This window comes from Lactuca saligna, chromosome 7 (genome assembly GCF_052625555.1).
Source record: "Lactuca saligna cultivar CGN05327 chromosome 7, ASM5262555v1, whole genome shotgun sequence".
Taxonomy (NCBI): Eukaryota; Viridiplantae; Streptophyta; class Magnoliopsida; order Asterales; family Asteraceae; genus Lactuca; species Lactuca saligna.
In genome coordinates this window covers 167,993,128-168,004,546 of record NC_136423.1, presented here as the reverse complement: position 1 = coordinate 168,004,546, position 11,419 = coordinate 167,993,128, and the positions used below count along the sequence as shown (strand labels likewise).

The following is an 11,419-nucleotide window of genomic DNA, read 5'->3' as shown; positions in this document are numbered from 1 at the left end:
AAGATACCGAAGGGGAGGTTAGTTACTGGTTACCGGTTGAAAGATACCGAATGGGAGGGTAGCTCCTGGTTATCGGTTGAAAGATACCGAATGGGAGGGTAGCTCCCAGTTACTGTTGAAAGATACCGAAGGGGAGGTTAGTTCCCAGTCACCGGTTGGAAGATACTGAATATTATGCATTATTTGGTATGGGTATGATGGGGGAATTCACTAAGCTTTGTGCTTACGGTTTTTAGTTTTGGTTTCAGGTACCTCTTCATCTAAGGGGAAAGAGCCGGCAAGGTAGCAGTGCATCACACCTTCATAGATGATTTTCCGCATTGAGGAACCTGGGATTGTACTCTGATAATACACCATTTGCTAAAGTAGTTTGAGACTTGTGATTTGTGACTTTATGTTTGAAATGATATTAAATGTTGTTCTCCGTTAACTATTTTCATAAATAATATATATTTCAAAACAAAAAAATTTCGGTCTCGATTTTTGGATGTTACAACTTCGGTAACAATTGGCTATGTAAGAACTTGCTCCCAAAATCAAGAAATGAACGTTTTTGGACAATTTTATTAATGAGGTTAACGAAACTATGGTCTTGTGGCTTTTAAAAAACCAAACTTTTTGGTAAGATATTGAAGAAAGGACATGACCTTGGCCTTCAACAGATACGTATATATACATTATATATTGCCAAAAGAGTAAAAAACTAAAAGGGTTAATGCCATAGAAAGGTAACGTAGTTTAGGGTCTGTACACATTAAGGTAACAATGTATTTTTCGTATACATTTGCCAATTGAGCTTGTTTGACCAGTACTTATTAAGGTAATATGATCGACGATCGTAGGTTTTTGCTGATTTGGCATATTACGTGGCATATTCACCCTCTACTCATCCTTTATCTAACCAAATTGTTATGATTTTACCTTAGGAACATATTGGTGTCCTAAAATATCGACGACTTCTTCAACATTCTCCCCCTCACCTCTAAGGCTTGGATTCACCCTTACTACTGTGGCCTTCCATCTCAAATTCGCACATCAAGGACGGAAAACAACCCTGAAAGAAAGTTTATGATATGCCTGATATGCCATTTTTTTTATTTTTAGATTTTGGTTCATATTTGTTGTTGTATTGGTTACTTCACTCCTTGATCCTCTTGTTTATGTTATCGGTTTACATAGAAAGCTAACGAAAGGTGTGGTTTTTGGGAATGGGTAGAACCTAATGAAACACTTGAAGTTATGCAACGTGACATTTTGAGCCTTAGAAAAGAGCTGGAAGAAGTAAAGAATAAACAATTTACTATTAAGTGTTTGTTGGTTGTTTTCATTGTGATCTGTTTATTTAGTCTTTTGAAGTAGTAATTGTAATCATCAAGAAGTAGATTAATGCTAAGGTTGTGTTGGTTGTAATCTTTTAGATGGTGAAATGGTATTTCTAATCTTTTGAAGTTGTATTAAGATGTAATGTACTTTGTAACACTTATTTTGATATGAATGGGATCTGATTTGTTATATTATTTTGATATGAAACAAATTTCACAGAAACAGATTTCAAAGTAGGATACTAAAGTAGAATCAAAGTAGGATGATAAAATAGAAATTGTTTTGACCAATTTACCCTTGGATTTGCAGTTTTGGTAAAACAAATTTCATAGAAACAGATTTCAAAGTAGGATGATAAAATAGAAATTATTTTGACCAATTTACCCTTGGATTTGTAGTTTTGGTAAAACAAATTTCATAGAAACAGATTTGAAAGTAGGATGATAAAATAGAAATTATTTTGACCAATTTACCCTTGGATTTGTAGTTTTGGTAAAAACAAATTTCATAGAAACAGATTTCAAAGTAGGATGCACATTAATAGAAACAATTGTACTACAAAATACCCTTAACACATTAATCAACATAACCTTGAAGCAGGTTATGACCAAAATACCCCTTAACTAGTATCATAATAGCATTACATCATTCAGTAGTAAGGTAGTATAGTTACATGACAAAAGACTTAAGGTTTGTTACCAATTCCATGCAAAAGACTAAAAGTTTGTGTTAGATGACAAAAGATACTAGTAGTAAACAAGCACATCATTCTAAAGTTACTGGCTTGTTTTGACTACAACCAATCCCTCCTTTGGGGATAAATTTCTTACTTAGACCAATCTCGGTTATACGTTCTGAAACTTTCCTCTTTCGCACATGCATCTTTCTAATTCTTGAAGCTCTGGGAGCTTGAACAGGAGCTTCAACAGGATCTTGAACAGGAGCTTCAACAAGAGCTTCAACAAGTTCTTGTACATGTTCTTGAACGGGTTCTTGTCTAGGTTCTTGTACGGGTACATGTCCACTTCCACTTCCACTTGTACTTCCATTTCCACTTGTAATTCCCCTTCCTGAGAAAACAAACTAGTATTAGTTTCCAATTACATAGAACTACACTAAATAAATTCATTTTTACCTTTTCCTAGACAACTTGATTTCTTGTATCCAATGCCTCTGCAATTACTACACTTTTGCAACCCTTTTGCATGTGATATTGTATGCGTCTTTTTACCAGTACCTTCAAATGCTGACTTATCCTTTGTTCGTTTAACCTTTGGTTTGCCTGGTAGTTTTTTTATTTTATTTTATTTTTATTTTTTTTGGAGGTAAAGGCTTTTGATAAATTGTTTTCGGCCACATTGGACTACCATTTAAAGGGTGGACATTGTAAGATTAGCTTGAAAGGAAACTTTGTTTGCTAAAACAAGGTGCCACATATGACTCTACATTATGATTCAGGTATGCAATTGCAGCCAAGCCATGCAAGCATGGGATACCTCTCAACTGCCAACTTCTACATTCACATATCCTTCTGATTAGATCTAAATCAAATGCATCATTACCAAATCTTACTTCAAATTGTTGATTACCACTTGGATAAACTCCCAAAAATCTAAAAAAAAAAAGGTAAGTTAACACCCCAAATCAAATCAATCATTAGCTAATGTAAATTTAAAACATTATGTTACTCACCTTTGAGTTATATTATTATCTTTTAACTCCTTTCTAATTGTTGGGTAAATATCCAAATCCCACTCTTCAGCCATGATCCTTTGATTATACATCCTCTCCATGGCCTAAACCCTTATTTCTTCCAACATTGTGATGATCGACTTTCTTCTAGCATCCCTGATTGCATTATTAAAACTTTCTGAGACACCATTTTCCATAGCATCACAGTTCCTAGCTCCCTTCTACAAAGAAAGCCTTTGACCAATATTTTGGTTCCCTTTCAATAAGATGATCATAGGTATTGGGGTTTAATTTCTTAATTGCATCCATGGCTTCTTCAAACTGTGGTATAGTGGTACTATTTACGGCAGCCCAAAACAATTTTTTGTAATGTTCACCATCAAACTTCTTCTTAAAATTAGCATATATGTGCCTAGCACATTGCCTATGCTCAACTTCTGGAATCCTTTCTTTCACAACTTCTAACAATCCCTGTCAAAATTAAAACATGTTGGTGAATGTAAAACTTAATATTAAACAATTAAAAAGTAAAAAGTATAAAGCAAAAAGAAACCAATCTAATACCTTATGTTCATCTGAAATGATAGTAAGTCCACTACCATTTCCCCCTCCAAGGTCATCCATGAGAATGTCAAGAAACCACTTGCAATAAACTTTATTCTCAACATTTACCACAGCCCACGTGATAGGGTAGATGTTGTTATTCGCATCTCTACCCATTACTACAAGAAGCTCACCCTTACACAAGCCTTTCAATTAGCAGCCATCTACACAAATCACCTTTCTACATCCCTCTATCCAACCGTCCCTAACACCTTTGAAGCAGACATAGTATTTGAAAAATATATAGTTGAGTCAGGCATGATGTCCACATCCATTCTTACCATAAACCCTAGGTTAGACCTCATAATCTCCTCACCATAATGCTACAACCTTCCATAATGCTCAACCAAAGTACCTTTAATCTTAATCAATGAAAACCTTCTTGCATTTCTACACTGCGTTAAACTAACATTAATATTAAATTTTTTGGAAATTTTAGCTTTCATTTTTCTTAAGCTCATTTTTGGTCTTTTTAATATTTCATTAACAAAATGCTTCCCAATCCACCTATAATTCTCAATTGCTCCAAGTTTGAATGACTTGAGCAATTGTGATCATCTTTCAGTGACTTAATTTGAAAAGAATGTTCGTCCTTCATCCAAGTGGCCTAGAGTCTAAATGGACATTTATGTGTTGTACCTTTGCTACATTTAGCTAACAACCTGTTCTTATCACTTTTTTCATACCATAAACTATATCCATGTCTAACAACATAATTACCCAATAAACATTTAAGTTCATCGGGGTCAAAAAACTTCATACCTAGTATAGGAACCATCTTCTTCCAATTTTGGTTTGGATCATGGACGGGATACATTAGTTTCACATCAACTTCTTCGTTTGTTGCATATGTGTTGGAACCATCTTCTGATTTCTTGTTAGGTGTAACAACCCGAAAATTTCCGCATCATTTTAATGTAACTCTTTCATAATACAATTCGCGCAACCGATCGTCGTTCCGATTTCGATTTCCGATCTTCCGTTTAATTAAGTCATTATCTAGTACACATTTAAAATGACTTAATGGGTGTCTTAATCAAAAACTAATAAAAAATTATTAAGTCAAAACTAATAAAAAATGAAAAAAGTAATGAGCATGGTTATATATATATATATATATATATATATATATATATATATATATACACACACACACACAAATATGTTTCTGTCCACATTGTGTCAAAAAGGTGTTGAGTATAAAGTATGTTGGTATTTCTTTACTAGAGTTAAGTCCAAAAAAACATGAAAAGAAAACAAACTACTTCAAATAAAACATATTTATGAGCAAAAACTATGTTGTTATTCTAGGTGTTTATGACTGAATGGTGTCAAATAAAACATCTTGAATATAAACTACATTGATATTTCTCCATTTAAACTAAATCCATAAAAAAAAAAATTACATTGCTATTTTAGGTGTCATATTGTAGTAAAAGAATGTAGAATGATGTAATAGAAAAGAAAATAATCCAAATTAGTAGATGTCATACTTGATATAAGTAGGATGATATTTTCAAAATTGGAAAGAGTATAATGAGTGTCATGTTATAACTATAGTGAACACACTAAACAATAAATTGTTTTATTTTATTTTGTTATTGATGGTTCTGATTGAGCAGCATTCATTTCTTGCAAGCTATTATGACATGATTTATTTGTTTTAATGTATAAGGTAATAAGATGAGATTTGGAAACAATAGTTGTTTGTACTTTGTACCAAAAAAAAAAGGTCATGGCTTTGTTTTTCACCGATCCACTAGAAATTCAAGTTTCAGCCTTAAGAACTAAAAGCATAAATCAGAATTACGCATGAAAAATAAAACATGATTTATGTTCTTTAATCAAAAGACAGAGTTTCCCAAACATAAAACTTATCTATCATTCAATTAAAGCAAAAACAGAAGTTACCTCGAGTAGGAGAATTAAGAAACTGAAAACAGCAAATTCGGCCTTGGTGAGAAGTGAGAACTGGGATAAAGAGGAGAGGAGAGGAGAGCGAAAATCTTGACAGAATCCGATCGATCGATTGATACTTTGATAGGCGTGATTCTGTGAAGAAAGAAGGGATTTTAATCATGAATTCGTGATTATCGGATTACAACGTTTTTCTGTTCCATATATTTCTCCATCAGCTTGTTTTTTGTTCTACGCCTTTGGACTGCCAAAATCAACAATGGGCCGACCCTTACACATATATTGATACTAGGTTAATACTTGGGTGAAACAATAATAGGCATAATAAATATTTATTTAATTGTTAATAGGTGTAATAACAATTAACAATAGATTTATAAACAATTGTTGTTTTAGAAACTTAGATATTATATTTGTAACTTTATAAATGTTTTTTTGAATTAATTATCCAAAATGTTTTGAATATACAGCCAATGTTCATTATGCCTAATTTAATGGTAAATGATTATTTTGTTAAATGAAATATCAAATTGTAATAATTGAAAAAAAAAAGCATAGACAATCAATCATGAAGATAAATTAATAAAATTTATTTCATCAAATAAAAAATAATACCATGAGCCATTCTTGTCATATATAACAACGCAGTTTAAAACACATTGCTACTTTAAGACCATCTTGTGAAATTGATTTTTTTTTTTTTCAAAAAATAGTAACAACTATCGTTCCTACTATTATTAAGAGAACTAATTTTCAACAAATATATAATACATTCATTGCGTTATAATTTTTTTTATTAAACTAATGTTTTTCTTATTATTATGTTAAAATAATAATATATTGTTAGGCCAATATGGAATTTTCAAAAGCAATAAAGTTATGTCAAACACAAATAACAAAGCCCTAACTTCATTTAAATACAAAAATAAAACTCATATGTTCATTTAAATTAAAGCAAAACAAATGATAACTAAAGTCATTTTCTAATAGTTTCTTGCACACCAAAATACAAAATAACTTAAAGGATGAATCAATGCTAGATATTCAGAATACTTTTACATCTAAAACTTATTTAATCAAAACTACAATAGAAATAGACTAATAGATTACATTAAAAAATTATTAGAATTAAAACACAAAAAAAAAATCGTGAGAATCCTAGAAAAATCAACTTCAATTCATCAAGCACGCAATAAGCAAATTAAAACTATTTAATTTGTTTTTATAACACTAAATTTTAAACACATTAAAGATAAGTACATAAATTGGTTGAATAATTTGAAAACATACCTCCAGAAAGAAAGGTCATGACATTTCAATATCAGATAAGTACATTGTTATCATCATATGCATCTTAGAGGAACAAAAGGAACGATCTAAATTCTATTAAAAATGAACTATTAAATTAAAAAAATAGAAAAATAATATACATATTGCCATATAAGACTTTAGCCTATTTTCCGTGCCTGTATTTTATCCTTTTTGGAGAAACTAATAAAGCTATCTCCAGCTTGATACTTTGATACTTTTACAGGTGCAATTATATTGTGATTGGAGTGCTTAATTTGCTTGAACGTGTGTATCAAATCTATTACTACTTTACCTTATTATGATACCAATAATTAAAAACTGACTTTTCATGGCTTTCTGCAGCATTGAATGTGAGTGTTAACTACTATAGAATCATTAGAACCTTTACTGAATCTTTTCTTGATTGGTTTGTTTTTAGCTCTTAAAAAAAGAAATTATAATTAATAAATTCAATTTCTATTATCTCATTCTCTTACTGGGTAACTTGTTTTCATTGACCCAAATGAGAAAAAGTAGATAAAGCAGAATGGATATGTGACACCCCTATTAATTCTCAAGTAGAAAAGAAACTCAGGGCTTTGTTAGTTAAACTCGGTAATGCGGATAAAATACTTGGAATTCATGTACATATGTTTGTCTCTTTGTTATATATGTATATATGTATGTATCCATTTATTGAAAATCCCCTCTTCTAATAAAACACTCCTAAACCTGCCACATGGCCATTTTTTACATGCCATTTTGCCACATGGCATTTTTCTAGACCTGCACCATATGATTTTCCCGCTCATGTATCATTTACGATTTCTAATTAATTAATGATTGATACCACATTTAAATAATTTCGTTTTTTGAATAATAACTTAATCCCTTAATTCTCGGGATGGATATCAATTACATCTCTTTACAACTAAGGAAACGTGAGTCAAAGAAGGAACGTCAATTAGACTATATTTCCATAATCCCGATTTACCAGCAAGCGATCATGGAGTAATCCCCTTTCCAATTTCCATGTATAAAATGCCCTTGATTCGCTCAATAATTACCTATACCTAAGCGAGTTCAACATTTCAATTATCAATGAGTAATTTCAAATATAAAATTCTTGCTCTCCAGAAATATAAAGTTTCGATGGAGGAAAGATTGATTCTGAGCCGGTAGGGAAGGGGCTAGTGTAGTCAGGAAGAATCAATTTCATCGACTTTACTTGTAAGTAATTGTTATATGAATTTATATATTTGTCTTTTTGATACCTGAACAATCTGGAGTTTACAAGAGAAGTGATGACAGATGGTTAGTTTATACATGTTGAACTGGCCACAAATATAAAGAATTGTATAAATTTTTAAGAGAGTCATATTACAGGTTTTATAGTAGTAAGGTAACTCTATTAACTAATAGCTAGCAATCACTTGTTTTAACCTTTTCTTTCTTACTTTTTTATATAATCTCTTGCCTATATCCATGAAAATATCAATTCATAGTTTTTGGTTTTGGTTGTAAGGCAGAGTAAAAAAAGATACATTAGGAAACCACTTTAGTTTGTAATCTGTTAAAATTGATGCATGGCATTGACACGTCTTCTTTTCAATTTACTTTGTATCTTTTGTTTTATTAGTTTTGAGTTATGTCATATACCTCTCTCTGTCATAATTTACTTCCATAGGTGTTCAAATGTAGCTTGTGCAGGCAATATTGAAGAGTGAGGGGAGATTCTCTTGGATTGTATATAATTTTATTTTCATTGATACATATTTAAAGCTAATCCATGTAAGTATGACGATATTGTCCTAGAAAATGGGTTTTATCAACTCATTAGTGCTAATAAGCTTCGATTAACAACTCATTAATGGCCTCCTAAACAATAGAGAGCCAACAGTTACACTGTTTATTATCATTCATCACTGCTATTTATGGCCATCATTTTCTTAAACTTTGTTTTAGTTAGATCAATTAATATTTTCACATGTAGATCCCTCTTACTCAAAGGGATGAACATTTTTTTGAATTTAGTATATGTTGCAAAACAAAAGAAATATATATATAATGAATCCAATACATGGTGTTTTTTTTTCTTTTGTTGGTAATCACTTTGTTTTTTCCCCATATAGTGAAATGATGATATGCTTGGACTTATGTGTTGCATTGTTAGAGTGGTTATTTATTCAATTCCTCTTGAAAGTAACAAATTGATTGGAAAAATCCTAAAAATCATCAGATGAGAGGTTTTTTGGTTGATATAAGTATATGACAATAACCGTCCTTTTGAACCCATGAGTGGTGTTGGAGAATTAAGTTAAAAGTGTATTTTAAACATATATTTAAAAAAAAGTATATATATTTACTTTAACAAAATTGATGTTTAATTAAATTGACTTTTTTCATTAGTGAAATATAATTACCATATTTATATCTATCTTATTTTTTAATTTATCAACCTGGTTTCCACAGGTTATAACCTAGTTAATATTAATATTTGAATGATACTCCGATTGTTAGTTATTTTCTGTTAGGTTTGTGCCTCTAAAGATGGGAAAGTGTTAATTGATATAGCTATTAGGGTACATGGAAATTATGATCCTTCTCATGTTCAACTCGATACATTATTCCCTGTTTTTTCTGTAACAAAGGGAGTTACAGCTGGAATGTTACACCGGCTTGTAGATAAAGGGTATATTGTGTTATTTCTTAATTATGTTGACTATGGATTCCTCTTTCTTATTTTGGTATTTCTAATTCTAATACATGGATGCAGGAAAGTGGGACTTAAGGATAATGTTGCAGAGATCTGGTCAGATTTCAGTTCAAACATAAAAGAATCAATAAAGGTACTTTGTGATTCTTAGTAACCCTAACAACTATAATCACTTACTTGTAGAAACAAATTAAACAAATTCTTTTCTGTATTCATTTTTAAGGTTCATCATGTACTGAATCATACATCTGGAATGAAAATTGCTCTGGCCAGCCTTGTGCAAGATAATCCAATGGTGTTATGCAATTAGGATGAATGCTTGAAACGCATTGCCATGGCAGAAGCATAATCAGAAGTTCAGAACCAGGTCAAGATCAGCAATATCATTACCTATCTTATGGTTGGCTTTGTGGTGGCATCATTCAGGTTTTATCACATATATTCGATTCACCTTCTTCTTCTTATTCATCGTCATCTTCAATAATTCAATTCTCTCCTGAATCTATAACATGCATCAAATAAAAAGTTTCTAGAAAAATAGAAGGGGATCAATTCATACATATCAGCCTTTCTTCACATTGTTACCATTGCCACGTTAATTATCCCTCTAATTCACATCAGAGTTTCTCATTGGCTTCAATTCATGAGACAAATAAAACAAAATAGAATTGTTAGCTGGAGTCAACCCATATGAACCAATACATTTATAATAAAGTGGAACATGTCATTTTTGGTAAATGACAGTCGTCTAATCATTGTCCTAGATAGTGACACCACCTAGTTGTCCCGTTAACTTCAAGCTTACATAATTTTTTAAAGGCATGTGTCAACAAAAAATTAAAATTGATGGTAATTTAACCCTTCAAAATTTTAAATAGCCTAAATTTCTACTTATGGTAATAATAGAACCTATATTGCTTAACGATATCAACATCAAGACGCGATTGCTAAATTCGATTTATAAGATTAGTTTCCACTAATCCAAACAAAGCTTTCTGTAACAATTAAAATGTTCATGTTTTTTGTAGCAAAAACAATAAAAAGCAATTCCAAGTATGCATTTCTTATAATCTAAACATTTGCAATCATATGCCTATCCAATTAAAAACTAAATGAGTAAAATTTGACAATAAGACATAAAAAAAACTTAATTTCAATGGTTTGAGTAGAAATAAGGATTAAAATTTGTTTTAAACTCGCATACCCATCAACTTTCATCTTTAAATGCTTATTGGAGTCACTGTTCAACATGGTTAACTGATATTTGACTTTTTAGAAATTAGATTTTGATGAATTCTTCCCAAAAAGGAGTCACTATCCACTTTTAAGGAATGTTCCCTTGGTGAATATGGAAGTTGGGCACTTCTATTCATGTAATCATAAAACAAATTACAACTTGAGTAAGTTCAAGTGAAAAGAAACCCTCAAGTTATTCTTTTATTCAGCTATATGGACAAATCAAATCTAAAGATGGAAAATCACAAATGAAGATAGGAAAACAAATGACAAAACTTGCACTTGTGAAATCAGAAAATAACATAGATGAAAAATTAAAATAAAAACATCCAGAACGATTATAGGATCAAAACAAAATAGCATGTCATTGCATTTCAACACATAATTTCTGATTTTAACCACTTTTCAGCCACCACTGTTTAATCAAAAGAAAGAGTAAACATAGGTCTTACAGAACAAAAATTGGTTGTAGCTTACTATACCTTGATTAATATTGGGCTTTCATGCTTCAAAAAAATTAAAAGAATTTCATCGAACAGTTGGTAGGAAACTCACACCAGCCTTGTTGGGTTTTGAGCAATCTAACACTTCCTAAGTGTGCATGCAACCCTAATAAACCTTGGATCTATGTTTGTCTAAATA

General features: G+C 31.1%; 1 long non-coding RNA gene across 2 annotated transcripts; it reads right to left on the bottom strand.

The window, feature by feature from the left end:
- Positions 1-1,927: 1,927 nt before the first annotated feature.
- LOC145005622 (uncharacterized) lies at positions 1,928-5,772 on the bottom strand. Of its 2 annotated transcripts, XR_013662638.1 has the most exons (6): positions 5,530-5,772; positions 4,381-4,617; positions 3,580-3,830; positions 3,016-3,486; positions 2,459-2,935; positions 1,928-2,393 (listed from the first exon to the last, which is right to left on the bottom strand). It is a non-coding gene; the product is annotated as an uncharacterized LOC145005622 (long non-coding RNA). The 2 variants fall into 2 exon arrangements; XR_013662637.1 differs by having other exon boundaries at positions 3,580-4,617.
- Positions 5,773-11,419: the final 5,647 nt, after the last annotated feature.